Genomic DNA, 11,233 nt, shown 5'->3' with positions numbered 1-11,233 from the left:
CAAATAGTTAGGGCCTAAGAAGTCAACGCCAGAAGCATAAAATACAACATAAATACAACAGATTTTCCATCGTATATAATGTATATTTGCAAACAGTGTGAAAGTAATGGCCATTTCTATGTACCGGGCAACCTAGGCCCGACTCTCGGGCGTTGCTCCACCAAATCGAATAGCTAGGGCCTTAGAAGTCAACGCCAGAAGCATAAAATACAATAAATATGCAAAAGTTTTTCCATCGCATAGCAGGAATAACTGCAAACAGGTCGAAAGTAATGGTCATTTCCATGTTCCGGGCAACCTAGTCTTCACTCTAGGGCGTTGTTCCACCAGATCGAATAATTAGGGCCTAAGAAGTCAACGCCAGAAGAATAAAATACAATATAAGTACAAAAGCTTTCCCATCGTATAAAATGAATAATTACAAACATTGTGAAAGTAATGGTCAATTCTACGTTTCGGGCAACCTAGGCGTCACTCTAGGGCGTTGCTCCACCAGACCGAATAGTTAGGGCCTTAGAAGTCAACGCCCGAAGCATAAAATACAAAATAAATACAACAGTTTTTCCATTGTATAAAACGAATAATTGCTACCAGTGTGAAGGTAATGGTCTTTTCTACGTTCCGGGCAACCTAGGCTTCACTCTAGGGCGTTGCTCCACCAGATCGAATTGTTAGGACCTTTCAAATCAACGCCAGAAGCATAAAATACAAGAAAGATGCAACAGTTTTTCCATCATATAACAGGAATAACTGCAAACAGTGTGAAAGTAATTGTCATTTCTACGTTCCAGGCAACCTAGGCTTCACTCTAGGGCGTTGTTCCACCAGATCGAATAGCTAGGGCCTAAGAAGTCAACGCCAGAAGCATAAGATACAATATAAATATAACAGTTTTTCCATCGCATAGAACGAATAATAGCAACCAGTGTGAAAGTTATGGTCATTTCTACGTTCCAGGCAACCTAGGCTTCACACTAGGGCGTCGTTCCACCAGATCGAATAGTTAGGGCCTAAGAAGTCAACGCCAGAAGAATAAAATACAATATAAATATAACAGTTTTTCCATCGCATAAAACGAATAATAGCAACCAGTGTGAAAGTTATGGTCATTTCTACGTTCCAGGCAACCTAGGCTTCACACTAGGGCGTCGTTCCACCAGATCGAATAGTTAGGGCCTAAGAAGTCAACGCCAGAAGCATAAAATACGATATAAATGCAACAGCTTTTCCATCGTATAAAACGAATAATTGCAACCACTGTGAAAATTATGGTCATTTCTACGTTCCGGGCAACCTAGGCTTCACCCAAGGGCAATGCTCCAACAGATCGAATAGTTAGGGCCTTAGAAGTCAACGCCAGAAGCATAAACTGCAATAAAGATGCAACAGTATTTCCATCGTATAACAGGAATAATTGCAACCAGTGTGAAGGTAATGGTATGTTCTACGTTCCGGGCAACCTATGCTTGACTCTAGGGCGGTGCTCTACCAGATTAAATAGGTAGGTCGTAAGAAGTCAACGCCAGAAGCATAAAATACAATATAAATACAACAGCGTTCACCTGGTATATAATGTGTAATTGCAAGCAGTGTGAAAGTAATGGTCATTTCTACGTTCCGGGCAACCTAGGCTTCACACTAGGGCGTAGCTCCACCACATGGAATAGCTCCGGCCTTAGAAGTCAACGCCTGAAGCATAAAATGCAATAAAAATACAACAGTTTTTTCATCGTATAACAGGAATAATTGCAACAAGCGTGAAGGTAATGGTTATTTCTACATTCCGAGCAACCTAGGCTTCACTCTAGGGCGTTGCACCACTAGATCAAATAGTTAGGGCCTTAGAAGTCGACGCCAGAGGCAGAAAAAACTATATAAATACAACATTTTTTCCATAGTATAGCAGGGATAATTGCAGCCTACGTGGAAGTAGTGGTCATTTCAACGTTACGGGCAACTTATGGTTCATTCTAGGGCGTTGCTCCACCATATCGAATAGTTAGGGCCTTAGAAAACATCGACAGAAGCATAAAATACAATAAAAATACAACAGTTTTTCTATCGTATCACAGGAATAATTGCAAACAGTTTGAAGGTAATGGTCATTTCTACGTTCCGGGCAACCTAGGCTTCCCCAAGGGCGTTGTTCCACCAGATCGAATAGTTAGGACCTTAGAAGTCGACGCCAGAAGCATAAAATACAATAAACATGCAACAGTCTTTCCACCGTTTAAAAGGAATACTTGCAACCAGTGTGAAACTAATGGTCATTTCTACGTTCCCGGCAACATAGACTTCACTCTTGGACGTTGCCGCACCAGATCGTATAGCTAGGACCTTAGCAGTCAAGGACAGAAGCATAAAATACAATTAAAATACAACAGCTTTTCCACCGTATAAAACGAATAATTGCAACCAGTGTGAAAGTTATGGTCATTTCTACGTTCCGGGCAACCTAGGCTTCACTCTAGGGCGTTGTTCCACCAGATTGAATAGCTAGGGCCTAAGAAGTCAACGCCAGAAGAATAAAATACAATATAAGTACAACAGTTTTTCCATCGTATAAAATGAATAATTGCAAACATTGTGAAACTAATGGTCATTTCTACGTTCCAGGCAACCTAGGCGTCACACTAGGTCGTTGCTCCACCACATCTAATAACTACGGCCTTAGATGTCAGCGCCAGGAGCATAAAATACAATATAAATACAACAGCTTTGCCATCGTATAAAATGAATAATTGCAAACAGTGTGAAAGTAATGGTCATTTCTACGTTCAGAGCAACCTAGGCTTCACTCTAGGGCGTTGCTCCACCAGATCGAATAGTTAGGTCCTTAGAAGTTAACGCCAGAAGCATAAAATACAATAAAGATGCAACAGTTTTTCCATCGTATAACAGGAATAATTGCAAACAGTGTAAAGGTAATGGTGTGTTCTACGTTCCGGGCAACCTATGCTTGACACAACGGCGTTGTTCCACCAGATCGAATAGTTAGGGCCTTAGGAGTAAACTCCAGAAGCATAAAATACAATATAAATACAACAGCTTTTACCTCGTATATAATGTGTATTTGCAAACAGTGTGAAAGCAATGGTCATTTCCACGTCCCGCGCAACCTAGGCTTCACTCTAGGGCGTAGCTCCACCACATGGAATAGCTCCGGCCTTAGAAGTCAACGCCTGAAGCATGAAATGCAATAAAAATACAACAGTTTTTTCATCCTATAACAGGAATAATTGCAACACGCGTGATAGTGATGGCCATTTCTACGTTCCGTGCATCCTAGGCTTCACTCTAGGGCGTTGCCCCACCAGATCGAATAGTTAGGGCCTTAGAAGTCAACTCCAGAAGAATAAAATGCAATATAAATAGAAGAGTTTTTCCAGCGTATAAAATGAATAATTGCAAACAGTGTGAAAGTAATGGCCAACTCTACGTTCCGGGCATCCTAGGCTTCACTCTAGGGCGTAGCTCCACCACATCGAATAGCTACGGCCTTAGGAGTCAACGCCTGAACCATAAAATACAATAAAAATATCAAAGTTTTTCCATCGTATAACACGAATAATTGCATCAACTGTGAAGGTAATGGTCATGTCTACGTTCCGGGCAACCTAGGCTTCACTCTAGGGTGTTGCTCCACAAGATAAAATAGTTAGGGCCTAAGAGGTCAATGCCAGAAGCATAAAATACATTATAAATACAACAGCTTTTCCATCGTATATAATGTATATTTGCGAATAGTGTGAAAGTAATGGTCATTTCTACGTTCCGGGCAACCTATGCTTCACACTAGGGCGTTGCTCCTCCAGATCGAATAGCTAGCGCATTAGAAGTCAACGCCAGACGCATAAGGTACAATAAAAAAACAACTGTTTTTCCACCGTATAACAGGAATAATTGCAACCAGTGCGAATGTGATGGTCATTTCCACGTTCAGGGCAACCTTGGCTTCACTCCAGGGCGTTGCTCCACCAGATCGAATAGTTAGGGCCTTGGAAATCAACGCCCGAAGCCTAAAATAAAATAAAAATACTCAATGTTTCAATCGTATAACAGGGATAATTGCAACCAATGTGAAAGTAATTGTCATTTCAACGTACCGGGCAACCTAGGCTTCACTCTAGGGCGTTACTCCACCACATCGAATAGATATGGCCATAGAAGTCAACGCCAGAATCATAAAATACAATATAAATGCAACAGCTTTTCCACTGTATAAAATGAATATTTGCAAACAGTGTGAAAGTAATGGTCATTTTTACATTCCGGGCAACCTAGGCTTTACTCTGGGGCGTTGCACCACCCCGTCGAATAGCTGCGACCTGAGAAGACAACGCCTGAAGCATAAAATACAATAAAAATACAACAGTTTTTCCATCGTGTAACAGGAATAATTGCAACCAGTGTGAAAGATATGGTCATTTCTACGTTCCGGGCAACCTAGGCTTCACTCTAGGGCGTTGCTCCACCACGTCGAATAGCGGCGACCTTAGAAGACAACGCCTGAAGCATAAAATACAATATAAATACAACAGTTTTTCTTGCGTATAACAGGAATAATTGCAACCAGTCTGAAAGACATTGTCATTTCTACGTTCCGGGCAACCTAGGCTTCACTCTAGGGCGTTGCTGCACCAGACCGAATTGTTAGGGACTAAGAATTCAACACCAGAAGCATAAAATACAATAAAAATACAGCAGTCCTTCCATCGTATAACAAGAATAATTGCAACCATCGTGAAAGTTATGGTCATTTCTACGCTTCGGGCTACCTAGGCTTCACTCTAGGGCGTTGCTACACCAGATCGATAAGCTACGGCCTTAGAAGTCAACGCCAGAAGCATAAAATACAATATAAGTACAACAGTTTTTCCATCGTATAGCAGGAATAATTCCAACCAATCTGAAAGTAACGGTCATTTCTACGTTCCGGGCAACCTAGGCTTCACTCTAGGGCGTTGCTCCACCACATCAAATAGATACAGCCTTAGAAGTCAACTCCAGAAGCATAAAATACAATATAATTAAAACAGTTTTTCCATCGTATAAAATGAATAATTGCAAACAATGTGAAAGTAACGGTCATTCCTACGTTCCGGGCAACCTAGGCTTCACTCTAGGGCATTGCTCCACCAGTTCGAATAGATAGGGCCTAAGAAGTCAACGCCAGAAGCATAAAATACAATATAAATACAACAGCTTTTCCACCATATAAAATGAATATTTGCAAACAGTGTGAAAGTAATGGTCATTTCTACGTTCCGGGCAACGTATGCTTCACACTAGGGCGTTGCTCCTCCAGATCGAATAGCTAGCGCATTAGAAGTCAACGCCAGACGCATAAGATACAATAAAAATACAACAGTTTTTCCACCGTATAACAGGAATAATTGCAACCAGTGTGAATGTCATGGTCATTTCTACGTTCAGGGCAACATTGGCTTCACTCTAGGGCGTTGCTCCACCAGATCGAATAGTTAGGGCCTTGGAAGTCAACGCCCGAAGCATAAAATACAAAATAAATAGAACAGTTTTTCCATCGTATAAAACGAATAATTGCTACCAGTGTGAAAGTTATGGTCATTGCTACGTTCCGCGCACCCTAGGCTTCACCCAAGGGCGTTGTTCCACCAGATGGAATAGTTAGGGCCTAAGAAGTCAACGCCAGAAGCGTAAAATACGATATAAATACAACAGCTTTTCCATCGTATAAGACGAATAATTGCAACCAGTGAGAATGTAATGGTCATTTCTACGTTCTGGGCAGCCTAGGCTTCACTCTAGGGCGTTGCTCCACCAGATCGAATAATTAGGGCCTTAGAAATCAACGCCAGGAGCATAAAATACAATAAAGATGCAACAGTTTTTCCATCGTATAGCAGGAATAATTCCAACCAATGTGAAAGTAACGGTCATTTCTACGTTCCGGGCAACCTAGGCTTCACTCTAGGGCGTTGCTCCACCACATCAAATAGATACGGCCTTAGAAGTCAACTCCAGAAGCATAAAATACAATATAATTAAAACAGTTTTTCCATCGTATAAAATGAATAATTGCAAACAATGTGAAAGTAACGGTCATTCCTACGTTTCTGGCAAACTAGGCTTCACTCTAGGGCGTTGCACCGCCAGATCGCATAGTTAGGGCCTAAGGAGTCGAAGCCAGAAGAATGAAATACAATATAAATACAACAGCTTTTCCACCATTTAAATGAATATTTGCAAACAGTGTGAATGTAATGGTCATTTCTACGTTCCGGGCAACCTAGGCTTCACTCTAGGGCATTGCTCCACCAGATCGAATAGATAGGGCCTAAGAAGTCAACGCCAGAAGCATAAAATACAATATAAATACAACAGCTTTTCCACCATATAAAATGAATATTTGCAAACAGTGTGAAAGTAATGGTCATTTCTACGTTCCCGGCAACGTATGCTTCACACTAGGGCGTTGCTCCTCCAGATCGAATAGCTAGCGCATTAGAAGTCAACGCCAGACGCATAAGATACAATAAAAATACAACAGTTTTTCCACCGTATAACAGGAATAATTGCAACCAGTGAGAATGTAATGGTCATTTCTACGTTCTGGGCAGCCTAGGCTTCACTCTAGGGCGTTGCTCCACCAGATCGAATAATTAGGGCCTTAGAAATCAACGCCAGAAGCATAAAATACAATAAAGATGCAACAGTTTTTCCATCGTAAAACAGGAATAATTGCAACCAGTGTGAAGGTAATGGTCTTTTCTACGTTCTGGGCAACCTAGGCTTCACTCTAGGGCGGTGCACCACCAGATCAAATAGTTAGGGCCTAAGAAGTCAACGCCAGAAGCATAAAATGCAACATAAATACAACAGATTTTCCATCGTATATAATGTATATTTGCAAACAGTGTGAAAGTAATGGTCATTTCTACGTACCGGGCAACCTAGGCACCACTCTCGGGCGTTGCTCCACCAGATCGAGTAGCTAGGGCCTTAGAAGTCAACGCCAGAAGCATACAATACAATATAAGTACAAAAGTTTTTCCATCGTATAAAACGAATAATTGCAAACAGTGTGAAAGATATGGACATTTCTACGTTCCGGGCTACCTAGGCTTCACTCTATGGCGTTCTTCCACCACATCGAAAAGCAACGGCCACAGAAGTCAACGCCAGAGGCATAAAATACAATATAAATACAACACCTTTTCCATCGTATAACAGGAATAATTGCAACCAGTGTTAAGGTTATGGTCATTTCTACGTTCCGGGCAACGTAGGCTTCATTCTAGGGCGTTGCTCCACTAGATCGAATAGTTAGGGGCTTAGAAGTCAACGCCAGAAGCAGAAAATACGATATAGATACAACAGTTTTTCCATCGTATAAAACGAATAATTGCAACCAGTGTGAAAGTAATGGCCATTTCTACGTTCCGCGCACCCTAGGCTTCACCCAAGGGCGTTGTTCCACCAGATGGAATAGTTAGGGCCTAAGAAGTCAACGCCAGAAGCGTAAAATACGATATAAATACAACAGCTTTTCCATCGTATAAGACGAATAATTGCAACCAGTGAGAATGTAATGGTCATTTCTACGTTCTGGGCAGCCTAGGCTTCACTCTAGGGCGTTGCTCCACCAGATCGAATAATTAGGGCCTTAGAAATCAACGCCAGGAGCATAAAATACAATAAAGATGCAACAGTTTTTCCATCGTATAGCAGGAATAATTCCAACCAATGTGAAAGTAACGGTCATTTCTACGTTCCGGGCAACCTAGGCTTCACTCTAGGGCGTTGCTCCACCACATCAAATAGATACGGCCTTAGAAGTCAACTCCAGAAGCATAAAATACAATATAATTAAAACAGTTTTTCCATCGTATAAAATGAATAATTGCAAACAATGTGAAAGTAACGGTCATTCCTACGTTTCTGGCAAACTAGGCTTCACTCTAGGGCGTTGCACCGCCAGATCGCATAGTTAGGGCCTAAGGAGTCGAAGCCAGAAGAATGAAATACAATATAAATACAACAGCTTTTCCACCATTTAAATGAATATTTGCAAACAGTGTGAATGTAATGGTCATTTCTACGTTCCGGGCAACCTAGGCTTCACTCTAGGGCATTGCTCCACCAGATCGAATAGATAGGGCCTAAGAAGTCAACGCCAGAAGCATAAAATACAATATAAATACAACAGCTTTTCCACCATATAAAATGAATATTTGCAAACAGTGTGAAAGTAATGGTCATTTCTACGTTCCCGGCAACGTATGCTTCACACTAGGGCGTTGCTCCTCCAGATCGAATAGCTAGCGCATTAGAAGTCAACGCCAGACGCATAAGATACAATAAAAATACAACAGTTTTTCCACCGTATAACAGGAATAATTGCAACCAGTGAGAATGTAATGGTCATTTCTACGTTCTGGGCAGCCTAGGCTTCACTCTAGGGCGTTGCTCCACCAGATCGAATAATTAGGGCCTTAGAAATCAACGCCAGAAGCATAAAATACAATAAAGATGCAACAGTTTTTCCATCGTAAAACAGGAATAATTGCAACCAGTGTGAAGGTAATGGTCTTTTCTACGTTCCGGGCAACCTAGGCTTCACTCTAGGGCGGTGCACCACCAGATCAAATAGTTAGGGCCTAAGAAGTCAACGCCAGAAGCATAAAATGCAACATAAATACAACAGATTTTCCATCGTATATAATGTGTATTTGCAAACAGTGTGAAAGTAATGGTCATTTCTACGTACCGGGCAACCTAGGCACCACTCTCGGGCGTTGCTCCACCAGATCGAGTAGCTAGGGCCTTAGAAGTCAACGCCAGAAGCATACAATACAATATAAGTACAAAAGTTTTTCCATCGTATAAAACGAATAATTGCAAACAGTGTGAAAGATATGGACATTTCTACGTTCCGGGCTACCTAGGCTTCACTCTATGGCGTTCTTCCACCACATCGAAAAGCAACGGCCACAGAAGTCAACGCCAGAGGCATAAAATACAATATAAATACAACACCTTTTCCATCGTATAACAGGAATAATTGCAACCAGTGTTAAGGTTATGGTCATTTCTACGTTCCGGGCAACGTAGGCTTCATTCTAGGGCGTTGCTCCACTAGATCGAATAGTTAGGGGCTTAGAAGTCAACGCCAGAAGCAGAAAATACGATATAGATACAACAGTTTTTCCATCGTATAAAACGAATAATTGCAACCAGTGTGAAAGTAATGGCCATTTCTACGTTCCGCGCACCCTAGGCTTCACCCAAGGGCGTTGTTCCACCAGATGGAATAGTTAGGGCCTAAGAAGTCAACGCCAGAAGCGTAAAATACGATATAAATACAACAGCTTTTCCATCGTATAAGACGAATAATTGCAACCAGTGAGAATGTAATGGTCATTTCTACGTTCTGGGCAGCCTAGGCTTCACTCTAGGGCGTTGCTCCACCAGATCGAATAATTAGGGCCTTAGAAATCAACGCCAGGAGCATAAAATACAATAAAGATGCAACAGTTTTTCCATCGTATAGCAGGAATAATTCCAACCAATGTGAAAGTAACGGTCATTTCTACGTTCCGGGCAACCTAGGCTTCACTCTAGGGCGTTGCTCCACCACATCAAATAGATACGGCCTTAGAAGTCAACTCCAGAAGCATAAAATACAATATAATTAAAACAGTTTTTCCATCGTATAAAATGAATAATTGCAAACAATGTGAAAGTAACGGTCATTCCTACGTTTCTGGCAAACTAGGCTTCACTCTAGGGCGTTGCTATACCAGACCGAATAGTTAGGGCCTAGGAAGTCATCGCCAGAAGCATATAATACAATATAAATACAACACCTTTTCCATCGTATAACAGGAATAATTGCAACCAGCGTTCAGGTTATGGTCATTTCTACGTTCCGGGCAACATAGGCTTCATTCTAGGGCGTTGCTCCACTAGATCGAATAGTTAGGGCCTTAGAAGTCAACGCCAGAAGCATAAAATACGATATAGATACAACAGTTTTTCCATCGTATAAAACGAATAATTGCAACCAGTGTGAAAGTAATGGCCATTTCTACGTTCCGGGCACCCTAGGCTTCGCACTAGGGCGTTGCTCCACCAGATCGAATAGCTAGGGACTTGGAGGTCAACGCCAGGAGCATAAAATGCAATAAAAATACATCAGTCTTTCCATCGTATAACAGGAATAATTGCAACCAGTGTGAATGTAATGGGCACTTCGACGTTCCGTGCAACCTAGGCTTCACTCTAGGGCATTGCACCGCTAGGTCGAATAGTTAGGGCCTTAGAAAGCAACTCCAGACGCATAAAATACAATAAAAATACAACAATCTTTCCATCGTATAAGAAGAATAATTGTAACCAGTGTGAAGGTAATGGTCATTTCTACGTTCCGTGTATCCTAGGCTTCTCTCTAGGGCGTTTCTCCACCAGAGCGAATAGTTAGGGCCTAAGAAGTCAACGCCAGAAGCATAAAGTGCTATAAAAATACAACAGTCCTTCCACCGTGTAACAGGAATAATTGCAACCAGTGTGAGGGAAATGGTCATTTCTACGTTCCGGGCAACCTAGGCTTCCCTCTAGGGTGTTGTTCCACCAGATCGAATTGCTAGGGCCTTAGAAGTCAACGCACAAAGCATAAAATACAATAAAAGGACAACAGTTTTTCCTTCATATAGCATGAATAATTGCAATCAGTGTGAAAGTAATGATCATTTCGACGTTTCGGGCATCCTAGATTTAACTGTGAGGTATTGCTCCACCAGATCGAATACGTAGGGCCTTAGAAGTCAAATCCAGAAGCATAAAGTACTATAAAAATCCAACAGTTTGTCCATCGTATAACAGGAATAATTGCAACCCGTGCGAAAGTGATGGTCATTTCTACTTTCCGGGCAACCCAGGCTTCACTCTAGGGCGTTGTTCCACCAGATCGAATAGTTAGGGCCTAAGATGTCAACGCCAGAAGCATAAAATACAATAAAAATGGAACAGTTTTTCCATCATATAGAATGAATAATTGCAATCAGTGTGAAAGTAATGATCATTTCGACGTTTCGGTCATCCTAGGTTTAACTGTGAGGCACTGCTCCACCATTTCGAATACGTAGGGCGTTAGAAGTCAACGCCAGAAGCATAAAGTACAATAAAAATGCAACAGTTTGTCCATCGTAAAACAGGAATAATTGCATCCAGTGCGAATGGAGTGGTCATT

The sequence above is a fragment of the Calliopsis andreniformis genome, unplaced genomic scaffold, assembly GCF_051401765.1.
Source record: "Calliopsis andreniformis isolate RMS-2024a unplaced genomic scaffold, iyCalAndr_principal scaffold0025, whole genome shotgun sequence".
Lineage (NCBI taxonomy): Eukaryota > Metazoa > Arthropoda > Insecta > Hymenoptera > Andrenidae > Calliopsis > Calliopsis andreniformis.
This window is presented reverse-complemented; position numbering follows the sequence as displayed.